This window comes from Canis lupus, chromosome 33, assembly GCF_003254725.2.
Source record: "Canis lupus dingo isolate Sandy chromosome 33, ASM325472v2, whole genome shotgun sequence".
Classification (NCBI taxonomy): Eukaryota; Metazoa; Chordata; class Mammalia; order Carnivora; family Canidae; genus Canis; species Canis lupus.
In genome coordinates, this window is record NC_064275.1 from 27,790,001 (window position 1) to 27,810,567 (window position 20,567).

Genomic DNA, 20,567 nt, shown 5'->3' on the forward strand with positions numbered 1-20,567 from the left:
TATAATCCTTGGACGTTATGATTACACAGTTTTGTTTTTTAAATTTTATATCAGGGATCCCCGGGTGGCTCAGCGGTTTAGAGCCTGCCTTTGGCCCAGGGCATGATCCTGGAGACCCAGGATCGAGTCCCACGTCGGGCTCCCTGCATGGAGCCTGCTTCTCCCTCTGCCTGTGTCTCTGCCTCTCTCTCTCTCTCTTTCTCTCTCATGAATAAATAAGTAAAATCTTTAAATGAATGAATGAATGAATGAATGAATGAATGAATGAATGAATGAATTTTATATCAGCCATGCCATCTCTAGTTAAATTCGTTTAGTTACAGGGTGAGAGCATCCTGCAGGTAGCTCAGGGAAGAGAATTGATGAGGGAAGATCTCCTAGGAAGCAAATACGAGTGGCCACAGCAGACCTGGACCCTGTGGCGTCAGGGCCTGTAGGATGGTCCTGGGTCTGGGTGGTTGCAGGGAGCTGGCTCTGCAGGGTTCCAGTTCAAGCCCCTCTCTCCAGGTCCCACACCCTGTACATCGTTTCTTCACTTTATTACCACCACTTGCCCTGAGCTGCTATTCCCTCATAACCTTGGCTTGCTTGTGGCTCGCTATGCCCCATCGGCTCTTCCTCCCCCAAGTAAAAACTGGGAAGCCCTAGGGTAGGAGTATCGTTCGTTCTCTTACCATTTCCTAGTAAACATTCTTGAAAGATGGGATCTCATTGGCCATACTCATCTTTTTGCCCCAGGCCATGTCATATGTCTCTGGAGCCTTTGGGGCAGCTTCCCAAGGCCAGACCGGATCTGGTGCAGCCACCTGCAGGCGCGGGGCAGACTAGAATCCTGAGATGGGAAATTCAAGTTCTGGGGGTGCCTGGGGGAGCTCAGTGGTTGACCATCTGCCTTCAGCCCAGGGCGTGACCCCGGGGTCCCGGGATCGAGTCCCGCGTGGGGCTCCCTGCAGGGAGCCTGCTTCTCCCCCTGCCTGTGTCTCTCATGGATCAGCAAACACATCATATACATATAAGGGAACTACAGCTCTGTCAGCAGCCTCAAGGAGCGCAGCTCCTCGTAGAAGGAGCCGTGGGCCATGCAGCCAGTGTCCCCAGCCTGCCCAGGGCAGCACGCGGGCCACCCATCGGGGAGGCCACGAGAGTCACGGAAGGCGGAACGGAGCTACAGAGTTTGCGGTTCGCTTCTCAGTCCTGGAACTTAATGACCGTGGGGCTGTGATCGAGTCACCAAAACTCGCTGAGCCTCGACCTCCCAGCTGTAGAATGGAGATCCACGATCTCTTAGTGGAAGTTCATGGAAACACATCATCAGCTCGGAAGATCACGCCCGGGCCACGCACGGCACCCCCTCTCAGCCTCTCCTAAGCACGGAATCTTCTATTCACGTGACATTGGTGTCTCCCTTCCCAAGTTGAGTATCGCCCCCCCAGAACCCACAGCTTGCATCTGTGGGTTCAGGTACTGACCACCTTGCTACCTGACTCTGCAGAAACACCCTCAGAGAGATCAAGACTGTTACGCTTTACACACAGCTGACCCACACCGCGCTATTCCTGGAGTGTTTCTGTTTTGTTTGGGGAACGTAGGGTGTTTCTGTTTTGTCCGGCCCTGCTTCTGACCCAACCCCTCTTTACTAACAGCTGAGAAACTAAGGCTGAGCGAGGTTAACGGACTTTCTCGAGGTCACTGACGGAACCAGAACAGAACTCACTCAATTAGCTGTTGCTGCAGAACAAATGACCTCGAAGCTCAGTGACTTCAAACAACACTTGTTACCTAGTAGTTTCTGTGGGTCAGGAATCTAAGGGTGGCTCTGGCCCTGAGTTTCTCAGGAGGTTGCAGCCAGGGTGCCAGGCACACCTGTAGTCTCCGAAGATCTGACGGGGCCTGGAAGGCCTGCTTCCAAGCCAGCTCTCTCACCTGGCTGCTCAAGTGCCCTCACGACCTGGCAGCTGGCCTCCCCCGCAGCCGGTGATCCCGGAGAGCAAGGAGGAGCTGCAGTGCTTTTTATATCCCTGCTCCAGAAGGCGCACATCATCATCACTTCCAGCATATTCCGCTCATTAGAAGCAAGCCACCAAGTCCAGCCCATGCTCAAGCGGAGGAAACCGAAGGGTGGCGTTTCAAAGGATTCGTGGACATATTTTTGAAACACCGCGGAAGGTTCTTTTAACACATTATTCTGTCTACAGTGAGTTTCCATAAGCGTGCACAATCCCCCCTCCCCAGTTATTTGATGAGAGGTTATTCTCGTTCAAAAGTCATTAGTGGGAGGGAAATTAATTTATGAAGGCATTTTCTCAGGAGAATGGTAAGAAGAGCTCAGCTGCAGACAGGAAAGAAAGTAAGACAAAGAGAGAAAGCTGGAGGAAAAAGAGCACCAGGGAGAAAACAACAACAACAAAAAAAAAAAAAAAAACACAAAAAACAGAAACAGGGTGCATTAGATTGTGACTTCTGTAGGCAGAGTTCTCTCTCAATTCAGGAAGCGCTGTGTGAACAGATGCTGAGTACAGTGTCTCCGGGGGCTGGGTGAAGACACGGAGCTTCAGGGGCCCCGTTCTAGCCACAGAGGCCCACCCATCTGTGTAAACAGCCCCTCTGCAAATACAAAGCAGCTAATGCTGATGCTGTAATAGAGGAACCTATAATGTACATGGGGCACGTGTAGGGAGGGAGCCCTTCTGGGGTTGTAGGGTTTGGAAATCCTTGCAGAACCACTAGATCCCCTCTGCCACCGCACCCATACCCTCTCCATGCCCTGGTGGTCTTTCCAAGGTTCTGCTTACTTGGCCTGTTTATCTTGTTTACTCCCCGCCCACCCCACCCCGCCCTTCCAAGAACACAGGTGCCAGGAGGGTAGACGTGTCTTTCCGGGCCGGTGCTGAACCCCAGCACCTAAAGGAGTATTTGGCTCATAGTGCTCAACAAATATCTGTTGAATGAATAACTCAGGTAACTAATCCGTACAGAAGGACGTTGAGCTGGGCCCGGAGGGAGGAGATTCCGGGCCGACGGGACAGCTGACCAAAGGCGCTTGGATGCTCAGGGCCGGCCGTGCCTAGGACTGTGGCCTGGAGCTGGCTGCGGCAGAAGGAAGGACTGAGAGGCAGGCGACGAGGGTGCTTGTAAAAAGGGCAAGGTTTTACCGTGTGTGGAAGGGATCCACGTAAGTCTGAAGGCCAGAGGGGACGTCTGTGCTGTGTGCTTCTGCTCCGGCTGCATCTAAGGGCACACAACGCCAGGAAGCTCCCTGCAATTCCTAAACCACCTATTGATTGGCTGCACACCGGCCGAGAGTTATGACTCTTTTACAGTAGCAAAAAGCATTTCATTCCCCATTTTCTCTGTCTGGCATAGAAAAGGTAACGCTCCCCAAATGTTGAGGCCTTTTGTGTTTCTCCTTCCTTCGGTGATTCGGTGGCATTCGTGGCACATGTGACACCGTGGCTTTATGTCTAGGAGTGAATCTTGAGTTTCTTGCAATAATGTTCAATTTCCCTGATGTATAGGGTGTCTTTGTTTTCTCAAACTTCACTTGCTGAGATTTTTAAAAAGGAGAAAAAAAGGGGATCCCTGGGTGGCTCAGCGGTTTGGTGCCTGCCTTTGGCCCAGAGAGTGATCCTGGAGTCCCAGGATCGAGTCCCACGTCGGGCTCCCGGCATGGAGCCTGCTTCTCCCTCCTCCTGTGTCTCTGCCTCTCTCTCTCTCTCTCTCTCATAAATAAATAAATAAATCTTTAAAAAAAAAAAAAAAGAAAAAAAATCCATGTTGCAGCTGCTAGCAGCACCTGTGTTAAAGTATGAGACCCTCACAGAGAGACACGGGGCTTTCCTGGAAGCCCAGCTGGTGAGGGACCTCTGCTCCCTGCCCTTTGCCAGAAGAGAAGCAGCCCTGGGAATGAGTTCCCAGTGCCTCCTGCCCAGAGGCAGGTTACCTGGGGATTTCGTTCCATCCTGGCTGTGAATCCAAAAGTGGGGTACTCAATATATATTTGTTGAATGAATGAATGAGTAACTTGAGGTCAGCCTTAAAGGAGAAGAATTTCTACCTTATGTGTACCTTAGATTACCGAAGCAATCTCTCACAACTTCAGAAACCCAGTTGGTTTGAAGTTGACCAGACCTTCCAGAAGGGGAGGTGTAAACCCTGGAAGAGGAGGAGCACAGCTTTGTGTCTGGGCTGAGAGCTATCCCTCATTCAGAATTCAACGTGTTATCAGTAGCTGAAGACCCACGAAAGTACGGAGGAGGGTAAATGGATGTTCAGGGTGGGCTCCCCTGTGGTGGTGCTAAGGGTGAGTGTGATTTCCCACTTGCACCCCAAAGTTTTCAGCTCAAGCAGGAGACTCTTTTTTTTTTTTTTTTTTTGGTCTGAAATACACCAAATACATCCCAAGGTTGGTGCTGCTACCCATCTCTGTAATCAAGAGCTGATTCTTGTCCTTATGTGCAAAAATGTAGGGCCTATGATGAGCCTTTCCATGGGTGCAGTCCCCAGGTTTTCTGTAACTTGCCCAAGTGCCTCCCAAACTTCTGTCCTTTCCTAAAGATCTGAGGACATCTGCCGTCCACCTACGGTCGTGCTGCCACCAGGAGCTCCCGGGCAGCATGGAGTGTGTTCCCAGGGCGGTCAGCTTTCTTTACCAGGTCCTCTATCTACTCCCTTTTTATTCTATCCGGGCAGGTGGGCCCTTCCTAGATGCTAAACTCCTAATCACAGGCAAAAGGGCACAAAGAGAACATTGTAACCTTTTAAAGGTACCTAAATAGGTGTTTCCTCTCTTTTGCTGAAACTGTATGGGTGGCTGCTCATGACCCACATTTGGCATGGTTGATGTACATTTAAAGGAGAATAAAATTCTCAGCTCTGCGTAGTCCATGGAGGGTCTGTGAGCTTGACTTTGCATTCTGCATAGCTGGTAAATCGTATTCTAGCCCAGACGTTCCAGTTGGACCTACAGATTAATACTCTTCCATAATATTTAGACCCAGTTCCTGCAACCATCAGAGAAAGCCAAAATTGCCTAATTCTGCTGAAACCCCACTGCTCAGAGCCACTGAGCCACTCAGCAGGACAGTGGGACAAGAAGGTACAGAGAGGAGTATCCCGAGTTCTAGAGATCTGCTGTATAGCATCACACTTACAGTCAACAGCGCTGTATTGTGCACTTAAACGTTTGTTGAGAGGACAAATCTCATGCTAAATGTTTTCACTATATTAAAAAAAAAAATAGAGGGTACCTGGGCGGCTCAGTTAAGTGGCTGACTTTCGATTTTGGCTCAGGTCTTTATCTCAGGGTCATGAGATCGAGCCCTGTGTCAGGCTCTACAGTTAGTGCAGAGTCTGCTTGAGATTCTCTCTCTCTCTCTCTCTGCTCCTCCTCCCTCCAGCACGTGCTCTCTCTCTAAAACAAATAAATAACTCTTTTTTTATGAAATGCTATGTGTAATGGGTTGCAGAGGGATAGTGCCTGGAAGGGAGTGTAAGTGAGGTTCATGTTCTCTTCCATGATCCAGGTGGTCGTTACACAGATGTGTTCAGTTTGAGAAAATTCGTTGATCTGATGGATGCACCTCTCTGTATGTGTATTATAAAAAAATTTTTTAAGTAAAATGAGTAATTTCTCTAAAGAAAAGAGTCTATGTCATGTACACTTAGTGACTCAGGCAATTACACCAAATAATAATGAAAGCTGGGGCGCCTGGGTGGTTCCACGGGTTAAGCATCTGACTCTTGATTTCAGGTCAGATCATGATCTCAGGGTCATGAGGTCAAGCCCCAGTCAGGCATTGTGCTCAGCGTGGAGTCTGCTTAAGATTCTCTCCCTCTCCTTCCGATCCTCCCCCACACCCACTTGTGCCTCTCTCTCTCTCTCTCTCTCTCTCTCTCTCGCTCAAAAAAATGAAAACAGTAACAAAAACAGTAATAGCCATTAACTGGACAGCACATGCTTCACATATGATGCAATCATTAATCAAAACAGCAACTGTGTTATCACCAGCACCTCGATATTTTTGGTGAGGAACTAAAGCATAAACAGACCTGTATTTTTAATATTTCCAAGGTAGCATAGCTAGTCAGTGGTGGAACTTGGATTCAGGGATGGTGAGTTCAAAATCCAGACTATAAACCACCTGCTGCCATGCAGTGGACTCTTACCCTTACCAGTTCCCTCAGTTGCTCCCTGCACCATTGCCACAATCACTAACTGAGACCCAGGTTCTGAGTTAGAAATAGTGATGTATTTTTGGTAGGAAAAAAATTCAAGAAACTAAAAATTATGAAGAAAAATGCTACAAAGTCCCACACACAATAATTTTGTCTGGTACCAAACACGGAGCTCTGGGATGTCCCATGGTTGATACAATGCCCTAGAATAGGAGAAAGTTGATGAAACAAAGAAGGCAATTATTCAGGAGCACGTGGGTGGCTCGGTGGGTTAAGCATCTGCCTTTGGCTCAGGTCAGGATCCCAGGGTCCAGGGGTTGAGTCCTGCATCGGGCCCCCTGCCCAATGGGGGGAGTCTCCTTCTCCCTCTCCCCTTTCCCCATGCTCGTGATCTCTTTCTCACTCTCTCAAATAGATTTTTTAAAAAAAGAATCTTAAAAAAAAAAAAAAACTTGGTTATTCAGTCACTAAGCCAAGTAGCCAGGAAATAAAACATTTTGTAATATACACACAAGCCACCCAAAGTGAAGATCTTTCTGATTGCTTGAGTATCTAAATGCATAGGACAGAGGAGATTAGTCCCAGGAAGAGGAAAGCCCTTTTTTGGAGACCACTGCCAAGAACATGTGAGATATTGGGGAATCCAGAGCTGTGTATTGATCTTTGACGGTGGGGAAGGTAGGGTCTGAAGAGGAAAAGGGAATCTTTCCATTGGAACGTCGCCCATCAAGAGAAGTCCAGAGGCAGAAATGACCAGGACGTATTCAGGGCACCTTCAAAACATCAAACAGAGCAAATCTATTGGTAGGTAGTTGAACAGGTGGCTGGGGAGGTTCATGAAGAGCTGTGAATGCCTGGAGGAGGCTGATAGATTTTAAGAAGCAGACAGGGCAAAATCCATGTAAATTCTCAAATCATAGAGTACAGGTGGGTGGAGCATGGGAGAGAAGAGACCATAAGGAGGTAGTGAGGTGGCTGATGAGGGCCTGCAATGGCAAGGGAGCTGCCCGGAAAACCAGAGAAAGATTTTTTAATAACCTGGCAGGACTCAGTGACCAATTAGATGTAAGGGACGGAGAAAACAGTCTCTCTAACTACTGTTTATCCAGAAATGTTTCAGAAATGAACTTGGATAGGTAGGGAATTTACCTGAGTCGAACCACAGAGGAGGAGCAGGGAAGAAGGAAGAGGAGGAGGAGGAGGGCCGACCTACTAGGTGATGGAATGGCACGCTGTCCTGAGGACGGGGAAGGGACCCTCACACCAATTAGTTTTGGGATCACATCACTTACTTTCTCATTTCTAAAACTAGGAATTTCATCCAGGAAGCACCTGTTGAACACGTACCCTGCATCAGGCACTAAGCAATTGTCCGTGTGTTTCCCGTGCAGGTGGGCCGATGGGGTACTCCATCCAGGGTAAGGTCCAGCCTGGGTTCTAGCAACCCAAGTGTGGCCAGTTCCTTTAGCAACTCCTAGCTTTTGCTTCCCTCTAGTGGCCACGTTGCACCACTGGACTTGTGCTTTTGGCCCCTTTGTTCCTGGAGAGCTGATGTGAAAGGGAAAGTGAAGAGGTCTTCGGGACGGAACTGAGTCATAGATCATGCACAGGGTCAAGGGAACAGGTAGTAAGCAGTGTCCAAAGGGCACACTCTGATAGTTGGTAACCACGTGGGGAAGTGGTGATAAGAAAGATCCAGTGTCATGAACCAGACATGAGACGGAGGGTGGCAGTCAGTCCCAGAGCAAAACGAGCAGCAGAAAGCAGAAAATCCCATTAGGACTCAATAAATGGGTAAGTGTGGACAAGAAACAACTGTGGGCCACAGATAAAGCCCCTTCTTCACACTGATGGGATCAGGGATAAGGGAAAGTCTGTTATTCACTGAGGGCAAAAACTGGACAATTTATAAGGACGACACTGTGAAGACTCTGGGAACCCCTTCATTAGCTGCTGCTGCTTTCCTTGCTGGGCACATGTTCTGGATCGTTCAGCTGGACAGCTGGCATCCCCTCCAGTTCCCACTACAGCGGGGGGTGGCCGGGTAGTAAGGAAGCTGAGAGGCTGGCATAAGGCAGGGCAGGTGCTCTGGGATCTCACTGGCTGGTAGGTAAGCTCTTGTCAACGGTCACAGCCAAGGGCAGGTGACGAAGCTAATAGCACAGCAGCCCTGAGGGGAGACAGCCGTGGCAGCGCCCGGTGGGGCAGTCCCGTGAGTTAGCAATGGGAAGAGCAAATCACTTCATGAGGGACCCCCTGCCTCATCCTTGGGCCAGCACCCCACACTCCCCTGTTGTCGCGTGTGGGGTGTTCGTATGAGGTTCCCCAGTGGACAGTAAGCTTGGTGGCGGTGAGGCCGTCACAACGGTCTGCCTCGACCCTCTGTGCCCTGGTGCACAGCTCAGGGGCTGGCTGGTGAGAAAGCAAATAAGTACGTGGGTGGCGTAACTGGACTCATAAGACCTGGGGTCCTACTTCTGTGGTTTTCTGCTGTGTGATCCTGAGCAAGACAGTTCACCTCTCTGAGCCTCGGTTTCCTCGTCTGTAGCATCAGATCCGACTGCTAGCTTAAAGGATCGGGGTCAGAATCTGACCTGTGAGGGTCAGATTGATGCCTGTGAGTCTCGGGAAGGGCCCCACAGGTGCGCATCGTCGTCTTATTCTGCTTGAAAAGAGGAATTAACCAGCTGGTGACTCTGGGCCTTGGCGCTGAGCGAAGCATGTAGAAGGTGCTTCTTCGGGACGTGCCGCCAGCAGCGGGCTGGCCTCTTTGCTGAGACGGGTTCCCCTCCTGGGCCCTCAGCAGCTCACCCCTGAACTTCCCCTACGCCCTCTTCTCAGTCTGGTCCTGGCAGACTTGCCCCCTGTGCTTAGATCGCCGAATACCGGCCAGGCTGACAGGTGCTCTCTGGGCAGCCGGCGGGAGAAGGGCCTCTGTCCGGGGGTTACTTTGCCAAGTCTCTCTGTGCCAGCGGACCTCTCAACCTCTACCCTGTCCCCTCGATGTAAACATGCTATTCACCTGGTCTGGCTGAAAGTTCCAAGAAACCCTTCCCAGCCTGCCGTGGCCTGTTGTTTGTCTGGGAGCCCTCCTGCAGGAAAAGAAGCGAAGTTCATATTCATGGCTCTACAAAGGGAAATTGTAACCTAAATCGTACCCCACACCTTTTACCCCTGGGCTTGCTTTTATTTGTTTATTTTTTATTTTATTTATATTTTATTTATTTTACCCCTGGGCTTGCTTTTATTTATTTTTTATTTTATTTCTGTTTTATTTATTTTACCCCTGGGCCTGCTTTTATTTATTTTTTCCAGTCTCTCAGTCTCTCTCAATATGTGTCACTAAGGATGGCTTAGAAATGGATTTCTCTACTCCGGGCACACAACGTTAGTGCAGGAAACACGCCCTGGGTACGTTCCAAGTAGTGATTACTGGTTAAACAATAGATAACATTTATTGAGCATGTCAGGGTTTACGCCTGTGAACTCGTGGAATCTTTGCAATGACTCATGTGTTCCCTATTTTATAGATAAGGAAGATTAGCCAAAGAGAGGCCAATTAACTCACTTAAGGTTATAGAAACCGTGACAGTGGACACAGACTCAAACCTAGCGGGTTTGACTCCAGACCCAGTGTCCTGCAAATGGAAAGCGGTGACCACATCTGAATACCTGAGGTCAGGTGACCTTGTGCACTTCTCTGGAATCCTGTCCGGTCTTTGGCCAGATTGCCCCTGGAGCTCAACTGTGCCGTCAGTGTGGCCTGATAGCACAGAGCACCATTTGCCAGAATGCCTGAGGGCAGCCCACAACTTCTCATCTTCTCTCTACCAAGAGGGCAGCTCTTTGTAATCCCCGGGTCTCTCCCAGCCGCCGCTCTCAGGCCTCTGCTGCAGGTAACCTTGGGTTTTCCTGTGGGCTCTTTCCTCCTTCCCCAGCTCCGGCGTGTATTGCAGGAAAGTGCCCTCCTGCCCAGGTTCTTAGAATCAGAAAGTAAAGGCAGCTCAGGGAAACACAAGGGAGCCAAGAGACACCCCGCCCCCCTGGTCAGGACCCTTATCTCCAGACTAGGGGTGAAGGTTGCAGAGGCCTGCATTCATTGGCAGGCGGTGCATCCTCCCAGCCACGGCTGCTGACAGCTCGTGCCCAGCCTAGATGGTCCCTGAAGCCTGCCCGGGGAGCACAGAGATAAGGGGCAGAGAGAATGTGCAATCAGTTTGCATTTCCTCCCTCCCTCCCTGGAGAGCTCTGACCCTCCAGCATTCGATAAATTCTTGTTGGATGAACAAACGAATAAACATTAAATTAAGCCAGATCTGAGATCCTTGTAACAGTCCACTCGGAGCAAATCTAGCTCCCCCTCTGGGTGGAGGGTGCCTGTCTGCTAGGAGCCTAGGCGTAGTGGGTATGAGCCCCGTCCTCGTCCCTACCTCGTTCTCCATGGCTGCCTCTCACTTGGATGAATACACTGGAGCATTTCAAGTTTGCAGATGCCACAAAACTGGAAGGAATCGCTAATCTGACAGATGAGAGGGTCCAGGATACACGTTAGCCCAAAGTTTGAAGTTAACAAAGATAGATAATTCTCTGAGCTGAAGCCTCAAGTACAGAAAGGAAAGAAGCTAGCTCGAGAAGACCCTCGGATTGGGCTCTTTAGGAGGCTGCATGCTCCGGAGAAGCCAAGCGACAGAAGACTCTCGGACCACATTGATGGAAGTAGAGTGCCTAGGCCTAGAAGTGAGTGCTGGCTTAGTCTGTCTACAGGATTGGGTTCAGTTCTAGGTGTCCCCAACAAGAGAGACAGTGACATACTGTAGTTCATTTAAAAGAATATGATGAGGGACATCTGGGTGGTTCAGAGGTTGAGCATCTGCCTTTGGCTCAGGTCGTGATCCTGGGGTCCTGGGATTGAGTCCTGCATCGGGCTCCATGCAGGGAGCCTGCTTCTCCCTCTGCCTGTGTCTCTGCCTCTCTCTCTGTGTGTCTCTCATTAATAAATAAATAAAATCTTAAAAAAAAAAAAAGAACATGATGAAAATATTGGAAACTACACATTTGAGAGCCATTTGAAGGAATGTTTGGAAAAGAGAAGAACTTAAGAATTATCAGTCTAGTCTTCACATAGGTGGAGCTCCGTGGAAGAAAGGAAGAATTCTCATGTATTACCCTAGAGGGCAACTAAGAACCATGGATAGAAATGACAAAAAAAAACAAAGAAAATGTTTGGAATACTGTAGCTTTCCACCAGGAGGGAACAGGGCCATAACATAGAGAGCTAGATGCTAAAAGGGTCCTGCCTTGAGTAGGAATTTAGAGTAGAAGCTCACTAAGGTCCTGGGCTTCTATGATCTGTAATCTTAGCTGCCTCTCCTGGCTTCGCGTCCTCTGCAGTTTTGTCCAGCTTTGGATTTGAGGATCCTCTTCCCACGCTGACACCAGTCGATATATCAATACATTAGTGCAAGTGTGGACTCGAGCCTTAGGACATTCTCCTCAAGGGACGGCGATCATTCACTTAGCAAAGTTTACTGAGAAGTGCTCTGAACCCAGAATTTGAAAACCCGAGTCTGGTCTTGACTCTGCTACTAACGATCTTGGGGTCCTCAGTTTTCCTACGTAGGAGGTAAGAGCATGGAATAATCTCGGTCTTAACTCATTTACTTACCTACTAACACACTCATTCATTCAAGTAATGTTTATTGAGCATCTACCATCTTCCAGATATTCTCTTCCTTACGTAAGTCCTTCCTCTTTGGGGGATTAATTTTTCTCTTCTGTCAAATAAGGGGATTGGATTCGATGAACCTCAAAGTCCCTTGCACCTCGGGTAGACCCTGAATCCACCCACCAGTGCCATCATCTCACGACACATTTCGTAGCTTTGGCTAAAACATTATCACCTAAGGCCTGGGTGAATGCTTTGCTAAGTGAAAAACCATTTTGTGGTTCAGGCACTCCTCAAATCTACCTATTAACTCATTTTTTTTTTTTTTTTTTTAATGGGGGATAGGGCAGCCCGGGTGGCTCAGCGGTTTAGCCCTGCCTTCAGCCCAGGGCCTGATCCTGGAGACCCAGGATCGAGTCCCATGTCGGGCTCCCTGCATGGAGCCTGCTTCTCCCTCTGCCTGTGTCTCTGCCTCTATGTCTCTCATGAATAAATAAATAAATAATCTTTTAAAAGAGGGGATGAAGGGATTAATTTTAATTCATATCTATCAAAGGCACATCACATTAAGAGAAACCAAAAACCAAAATAAACAGAAGGAAAGAGAAAAATCAAGAGGCCGACATGCTAATCATAACAGTTGCCACTCACTGAATGCTTATTGAGGCAAATTTCTGCGACCTTGAAAGTCTACAAAGGCCTTTCATGTGCCCTCATCCTGACTGTTTGGACACAGACTTCTTTTTTTTTTTTTAAAGATTTATTTATTTATTTATTTATGATAGACATAGAGAGAGAGAGAGGCAGAGACACAGGAGGAGGGAGAAGCAGGCTCCATGCAGGGAGCCCGACGTGGGACTTGATCCCGGGACTCCAGGATCGCGCCCTGGGCCGAAGGCAGGCGCTAAACTGCTGAGCCACCCAGGGATCCCCTGGACACAGACTTCTAAGTTGGTAATAATTGCCACTCAGAATGTTGAAGGAATGGCTCCATTTTCTTTAACACCCTAAGGTGGTTGTTGAAAACTGCTGTCCTTATGATTCTTGATTTGTTGGGTGTCACCTGACTTTTTTCCTCCTCTCTCCCTGAAAGCTTTTGGAATGCCCTCTTCACTGCCGCTGCGTCCTGACACTGTGCTTTAGAGTAGGTCTTTGCAAAATTAATCACAGCGGGCTCTTGGAGCAGTGATCGGTGTGGCAGTGTGAGCCCTTCGGGTCCTGGGAATTGCTCTGCACGATTTATTCCTTTTCATTCTGTCGGTCTCATACTTGTTAGGTCGATTCTTTCGTTTTCTTACATCTTCTCTTTTATTTTCCTCTCTCTGTTCTTGTTCTACTCTCTGGAAAATTTCTTTGACTTTATCTTCCAACTCACGTGTGACGTGTTTCATTTCAACCGTATTGCTAACTTCGCAGAGCTCTTTCTCATTCTGTAATGTTCCCCCCTTTGTGCAGCAGCTCGTTCCTTTTTCATGGATCTAACACGTTCCTTACCTCTCTGAGGATATTACGGTGTCCGTGGAGGTTTGTTGTCCTGCCTGCATTTTGTTTCCTGTGAGTGCCTGACCCTTTTTGTTGATTTAACTTGGTCTCCGTCGGAGGGGCTTTTCTGCAAAGTCTGGTGATCTTTGGCTGAATCGTATTCATATTTATGAATGAGGCACCAAAAAAGCTGAGCGGATACTCCGTGTGATCGAAGGAGAGTATTTACTGGGAAATGTCGCTCTGCAGTGGAGGGAGGGATCTCCAAATGTCAGAACTTGAGTATCGCCACATCTTTTTGGTTTCTCCAATGAAAGACCCTCGGATCTGCACAAAACGTTCCTATTTGCCTGCCAGTGTCCTGGGAAACAGCAAGATCAAGGATGGTGGCCATCTCCCTATTCTGTATGTGGGCCTTCAGTGGATTTCAATTTTTCAAGCAGGTGTATATCACATAGAGGAGGGACCCAGGGGTCTCCTCCCTTCACAACCCCTCTTCCCTTTCTAGTGCCACCTGGACTCTGACCCTCAGTGCAGCCTGGTCCTTCCATTTCTCAAGCCTTTCCCAGGGTCGTGCCGGGCTAATGGCAGGAGCTTGTATCGCCTCTCCGTCCTACTGGGCCAGAATCCACTCTTGCAGGGACTTCCTGTTATTCAAAAATATATTGACTTCTCGTGTCTACTCTCACCTCTCATTCTCTTTGTTCTTGGTGCTTTATATCTTAACCCCCTTGTGTCATTTTTATCAGATTTAGGAATTAATGAAGATATAGATAGGCAAATGATTGAAGGATAAGATAATTTTTCAAAAAGGGTGGCCCCTGGGTGGTGGCTCAGCTGTTGAGCATCTGCCTTGGGCCCAGGGCGTGATCCTGGGATCCTGGGATCAAGTCCCACGTTGGGCTCCCTGCATGGAGCCTGCATCTCCCTCTGCCTGTGTCTCTGCCTCTCCCTGTGTGTCACTCATGAATAAATAAATAAAATCTTTTTTAAAAAGATTTCTTTTTTTTCAAAAAGGGGTCCCAAATAAATCAACTGTGGGATCTGGAACTCACTGACAAGAAGAGGTGGGCAGCCACGTGAGAAACATCAGGTATTGCAGCCACTCATCGCAGCTACATACCAGGCAATAGCTTAAGGGCTTCGTTCACTCGGGCATTCAATGAGTATTTGTTGATCGCCTGCTCAGTGCAACGTGTCACTCTAGACACAGGAGATGTGACAATGAGGAAGACGGAGAAGGCTTCTGCTCTCCTGGACCTTATATTTGGCTGTGTGATATGGCAACAAATAAATAAACAACTTGTTAAAGATAAGTTAATAAGTATTCCCAAAAAAATTAAACAGATTTGGGTGTTAATGAGTGAACTACTTCACCCATAGAATATTAACACCCGAAGGGCCCCTGAAATCCAATTTCCTTATCTGAAGAATGAGGAAGTTCAGGTACAGAGAGGGGAAGGGATTTTCCCAATGTCACACACAAGTAAAACCTGCCCCAGCACCAGGCCTCCTGATTCCCCGCTCCTGCATTCTTCCCGCTATTCATTTCTACACAATTCTTGAGATCTCTACTCACTGCAGACCACCCTGTGCCTCTCTGTGGCTCCGCCTTCCATCTCACCCTGGAGGAACCAACTAAACTAAATAGCTCGGTCAGTTGCAGTCAGAGGGGCCCCAGCTCCAGCGAACAAAACTGAAGCCAATCATTAGCGTTAGACTCGTCATTGGACTTGGCAGCAACACAGGCTACCTTCTGGCTGAAGGCATCCCAGGGCTCCACAGCTGTGTCCCTCGCTGCCCAGACATTGTTTTACACCTGTTTCAAATCTCAATCAGGGTAGAAACACAGCACTAAACCTGTGTAAAGAGGTCTCCTTTCTAAAGAGCTCATCTAAATTTCACAGGAGTATGAGGACAGGTTTATAGAGGTGGATTTTAAAGCGGCTATCCTGGGACACCTGGGTGGCTCAGTTGATTGAGCATCTGCCTTTGGCTCAGGTCGGCTCGGGCAGCAGGTGTTGTGGGCCATTGTCAGACTCCTGGGTGGGAGTGTTCTTCAGACGGACAGTGCATGGGAAGCAATGCAGAATGAATCCTCATTTTCCATAAAGGGATCCAGGATCCCACCATCCCCTTGTTTTTTTGCAGAAAAAACTTGCGCTGAGTTGAGGGACCCCTTTTTTTTAAATTTAATTTATTTATTCATGAGAGACACAGAGAGAGAGGCAGAGACACAGGCAGAGGGAGAAGCAGGCTCGCTGCAGGGAGGCTGATGCGGGACTCGATCTCAGGACCCCAGGATCACAACCTGAGCCAGAGGCAGACCACTGAGCCACCCAGCTGCCCCAAGTTGGGAGAACCTTAAAGGCATCTGAGTCACCTTCCCTAGAAGCTTTCAGGCCAGTTCTTCTAGTTACCCCAGGTTAGGGCAAGACTGCATTAAAATTATAGAAAAGGTAAAAGATCTGATTTACTTCTGAGATAATTTACATGCCTATTTACAGCTGGTACAGTCTATCCCCATTTTTTCCATTTCTTCTCTACTCCTAACTTACTGCGAGAATTGATTTGTAAACAAGCATTTGGAGAACTAAGTCTGTTGATGACACTGTCCTAAGTGCTTTAAAAATATTATCTCGGGACGTGTGAGTGGTTCTCAGTTGAACGTCTGACTCTTGATTTCAACTCAGGTCATGATCTCAGAGCGGTGAGATCGAGCCCCACATTGGGCTCAGCATGGAGTTTGCTTGGGATTGTTTCTCTCCCTCTGTTGACCCCCCCCCCCCACACACACACACCCATGTGCTTTTTCTCTCTAAATAAATAAATAAAAATCTTTTCAAAAATATTATCTCATTGGGGTGCCTGGCTGGCTCAGTCAGTAGAGCATGTGACTCTCAATCTCAGGCTTATGAATTCAAGCCCCGTGTTGGGCATGGAGCCTAGTTAAAAAAGAATCATCTCCTTTAATCTTCGTACCAACCTATGAAGAAGATACCGTTCTATCCCCATTCCACAGATGTGGAAACTGAGACCAAGAGGTCAAGTGACTTGCTCCTGGTCACACAGGCGGTGAGGGGCTCCAGAGCCCGTAGCCTTCAGGAGAATCTGGTGGAGACACAGGCAGGCAGAAGCCGAGGGCCTAGAACAACAACAGTAGAATGCTGGGCACGTCGTGTTCTACCCCTGGGAATATTGCTGGAAACTCCCGCAGGGAATAATCAGATCTTTTTCCATAACATGAGGAAGTTCTTAGGGTTAATCTCGCTCACGCTGTTTATACACGAAGGAGGTTCAATCAGCCTCCACGTAGTAATCAAGCAAGAATGGACCTAAATAAAAGCAATCATTTCTGGTGAATATGAGTAGGAACAAGGGTGGTTATGAAGTCTCCTCTGTGTGTGTAATGGTAGCTGCTGGAAAGAGGCCGACCCAGAGCACCTCAGAGCAGGGAGGACAAAGTCCACCCAGGGACTGGGCATCAGGGGAACAGGTTCCACCAGAAGTAGGAAGTAGTCGGGGACCCAGAAAGGAAGAGGCTGGCAAAGTCAGGGGAGGAGAACCAGGTGATGACTCAGCAGCAAGGTGGAGCTGGGTGGGCTGGGCAGAAATCTAAACGATTAGCATCAGAAAGGTTTAGCAGCCCCTTTGCCCCCAAGGCCCTGGGGAGCCAGGCAAAGAAAATGCCTGAGAAGGGCCCAGGAAGGGGCCGGGTCAGAGACTGTGGGGGTGGGGGTCACAGTGAAGGCAATTAGGTGAGAGACGATCATAGAAACTGAGGTGCACGGCCAGAGAAGACTCCGAAACACCTGACTTCACCCTGAGAGCCTGCGCACCTGCTCAAGGCTCCCAGCATTTCCCTCCTGGGAGTGAGTTTGGTCTTTGAATCTAGAATGGGATCGAACTAGTAGATTGCAGGTTGAGCATCCATTGCCAATAGTTTGAAAATCAACAGTACAAATCTGAGGCAGCCTTGGAGCTTTGAGCAGGGTGTGAGGGCCCTTCCTGACACCCGTCCAATCACCTGGGACCTCTGCGGTGGTGAGAGGTCAGCGCCCTCCCTCCGTACCCCCGTGGTTTCAGCCAGAGGGTGCCCAGCCAACAGGAACAGGGTTCACAGAGACAACTGTTTGAAAGATTTGCAGAGGACATGGAAACAGTTCTTAAAGGCTGCGGGGAAAAGATCGAGGTGAAAACAGCTGTTGTTGGCACCCCATTCTCTGAAGACCTGTTTAAATTTCTGGGACAGAGATTTAGCTCAGGGGGAGAAGTGGGGACTTTGTGAATGTGCCCCTGCACTGGCAAGGGGACAGTAGAGAGAGTGAGGTGAGGGACAGCGGTGAGAGTGGGGACATGGTCACTGGTCCTTTCTGGGTGGGAGAAGAGAAAGTAATGAGCCTGGGACCCTGGGAGACAGCGGAGCAGACACAACAGAACTGGACAGAAAGAAAGCTGCACATGTACTTTTCCAAGAGACTCCTCATTTAGTATTTGTGATGGGATTTGGTTTTTATTAGTTAATGCGGGGCACACTCTATATAATTAATGTCAGTAGGTGGCGTGACTCATCACAGTCCAAGAGAAGGCTTAACGCGTGAGGCATGAATGAATTATTTTTTTTAAGTATTATTTATTTATTGAGAGACACAGAGAGAGAGGCAGAGACACAGGCAGCGGGAGAAGCAGGCTCCATGCAGGGAGCCCAACGTGGGACTCGATCCCAGGACCCCAGGGTCACACCCTGAGCCGAAGGCAGACGCTCAACTTCTGAGCCACCCAGGCGTCCCAAAAATGAATTATTTTGAAGATTTCAAGTACAAATGTTTTAAGGGTTCCAAGATTCCTCAAAGGTCTTTTGGCCTCTCTGCCCTTGACCCCTCCTCTCTGTGGCAAGGGAACATTCCAGTACTGACTCCAGTCCTGGCCACACCACGGAGGTGAAGCAAAACAGGACGTTCATCCTATATTTGAACCATAATGGTTCCTGTCTGGGTCTGTGAGCGCCAGAGAAAGTACCTGTTGATCATCTCTCCTCCACTTTCTCCTCTGTCTGGCCTGGGCAGCTCACGGGAAGCAAAAACCACCATCTACTGGGGTTTCCCAGGTTTCTCTTGATCTTTGAATTATAGAAGCATGTAGCTTGGCTCTTCGTCCTCATACACTCCCTACTGCAGCCCCCAGCTGCCTGTGGGTGGGTCTGGCTGTCACTTGTCCAAGGAGGCAGTGGGTCTTGTATCTGGTGACATGCTGGGCTGTTTGCAACCAGAGCCTCAGGCTCCCTCTGCTTTGCTGCAACAGTCTGCAAAAGGGCCGTTGCTATCCCTGAAGGGCTGCAGGTTGCATCTCGGGCCTTGCGCACACTTGACGTTAGGAAAGAATCCTGAGGTTGGCACGCACGAATGACTCCCCTGAAGCCTAGGAGCCTGGTGATAGAAATAAATTCTCAGGGTTGGCAGGAAATTTTGTGGTCATCTAGTCTAACATTCTACAAATGGAATTTGCAAATTCTACAAAGTTCCAGTAGTGGAAAGTATAATCAATTTAAGGATGCCACCAGCCACTGAGGAAAAAAATGAAAAAGAACATCAGTGACATTAACTCAGCGGACCTTGTGTTCCGGTGGTGTGGGTGCTCCCGTGTAGCAGAGACTGGCCGAAAACGTGTAAGCAACTTGAGGTAGGCCAAGACAGCCCTGAGAGGACCAGTAACTCAGGCCAGTGGTCTTCTCTCCACCTGCCTCCAACCCCCTCCAACCACAAACATACCTAGAACTTGTGCATAATTTGCTCTGGTATGTGGTATAAAGACATGGGATTTGTGGTCAAGGGCTGGGCTCAGGGCAGCTGGGTGACCATGGGAAATCATGTAGCCAGTGTTTCTCAGGCTGTATCTCAGGGACCCCTCGCGCAGAATCATGAGTTGGGGGAGTCTTGCTAAAACTATGTGTCCGTAGGCCTCCTGAATCATGACCTGTGTTGGGGGGGGGGGGGGGAGGGGGCGGGGCGGGCGAGCAAGAAACCAGCAAAGGCAAATAAACCAGCCTGTGCAAATAAACTCCATAGGTAATTTTTATGCCTGCTCTTTGTTCCAACCAATGATCTTGGCATTTCCGAATTTAAAGGTCTTGATGGGTGAGGCAGAGATGGTACCACCACCTGGTGGTTGTGAGGATCAAGTGGAGGGTTCGCGTGAGAGCGCTCTGCGTCTCAGCCCCCCACACCACCCTTCTCAGGACGGTGCTTTAGGGAAGGGAGCCCGGGAGGGGGACGCAGGTGGAGTCCGTGCATTTAGTGGCACCAGGGAAGGGAAATGGAAAAATGAGCCAAGAAGCGTGTTTGCTTCTTCTGTCTCCTTCCCTCTCCCCCCTTCCGTCCGGCCAGTGTCGCTTCCTGATGCGATCTCAATGGCAGGACGGTGCCCATCCGCAGATGCAGACGTGGGCCTCCAGCGGCCTCCCCGCTCAGGGCTCAGGGCTGGGGGGCGACACAAGGTAGGACTGTCGGTCTGATGCGGCACGTGACCTTCTGGAGCCCACTGTGACATTCAAGTTCCTTTAGTAGGAAGTTCTCACGGTCCTGAACCCTGAGCTGCTGGTCCTGGTGGGCCTGTTGCTTCTCTCCCCGCCGGGATGCTCACAGAAGCCTCCCGGGACGCGGGATGCGTGGGCCCTGGCTCGGCTGTAGGGGCTGGTGCGTCAGCAGGGCCGCTGGTGCAGGCCGTGCAGGCCTGGGGCGGGGCGGGGGGAGGGGGTGCCCTCGGGGACGCACAGACAGGCCACCTCCCTGAGGCGGCAGGGAGGACTTTCCCACTGAGCCACTGTCGCAGAATCTTGGGGAGAACAGGCTGCCCAGCTGGGCCCCCGGGGCCCCATCTCTCCCCTTCTCTTCCCTTGTTCTGCCCCTAAGTGCAGCTGCTCTTTCAAGAGAGAGGCTTTGTGCTTCGCCCTGCGAGAGAAACTAAGAGCCAGTGGTTTCTCGTGGTGGAAAGTGAAAGTCTGGGTGTTCAGGTCAAAGGGAGGCTGTTCTTACCCCCGGGGCCTCTCTCCCCACTTTTATTGGTTCTGCCCCAGAGCCAGTGCCGTGGGGAAGAGCCATGCCCAGGGGAGGGCGGGATGGGGCCCTGAGGTAGGGTTCCTAAGGCCGTGACCCGCCTTCCTCCTTCCCATCCTGTTCCCTGGGCCCCAGTGGCTGGGCTGAAGGTAAACCAGATCCTCCGATTCTCCTTCTCCTTCGACTTGCTGGCT

At 49.6% G+C, this 20,567-nt stretch overlaps 1 protein-coding gene across 16 annotated transcripts in view; it reads left to right on the forward strand.

Annotated features, from left to right (window-relative positions):
- The window catches only part of KALRN (kalirin RhoGEF kinase), a 659,950-nt gene that overhangs the window by 497,404 nt on the left and 141,979 nt on the right, over window positions 1-20,567 (forward strand). The gene's annotated exons all lie outside the window — the stretch shown is intronic.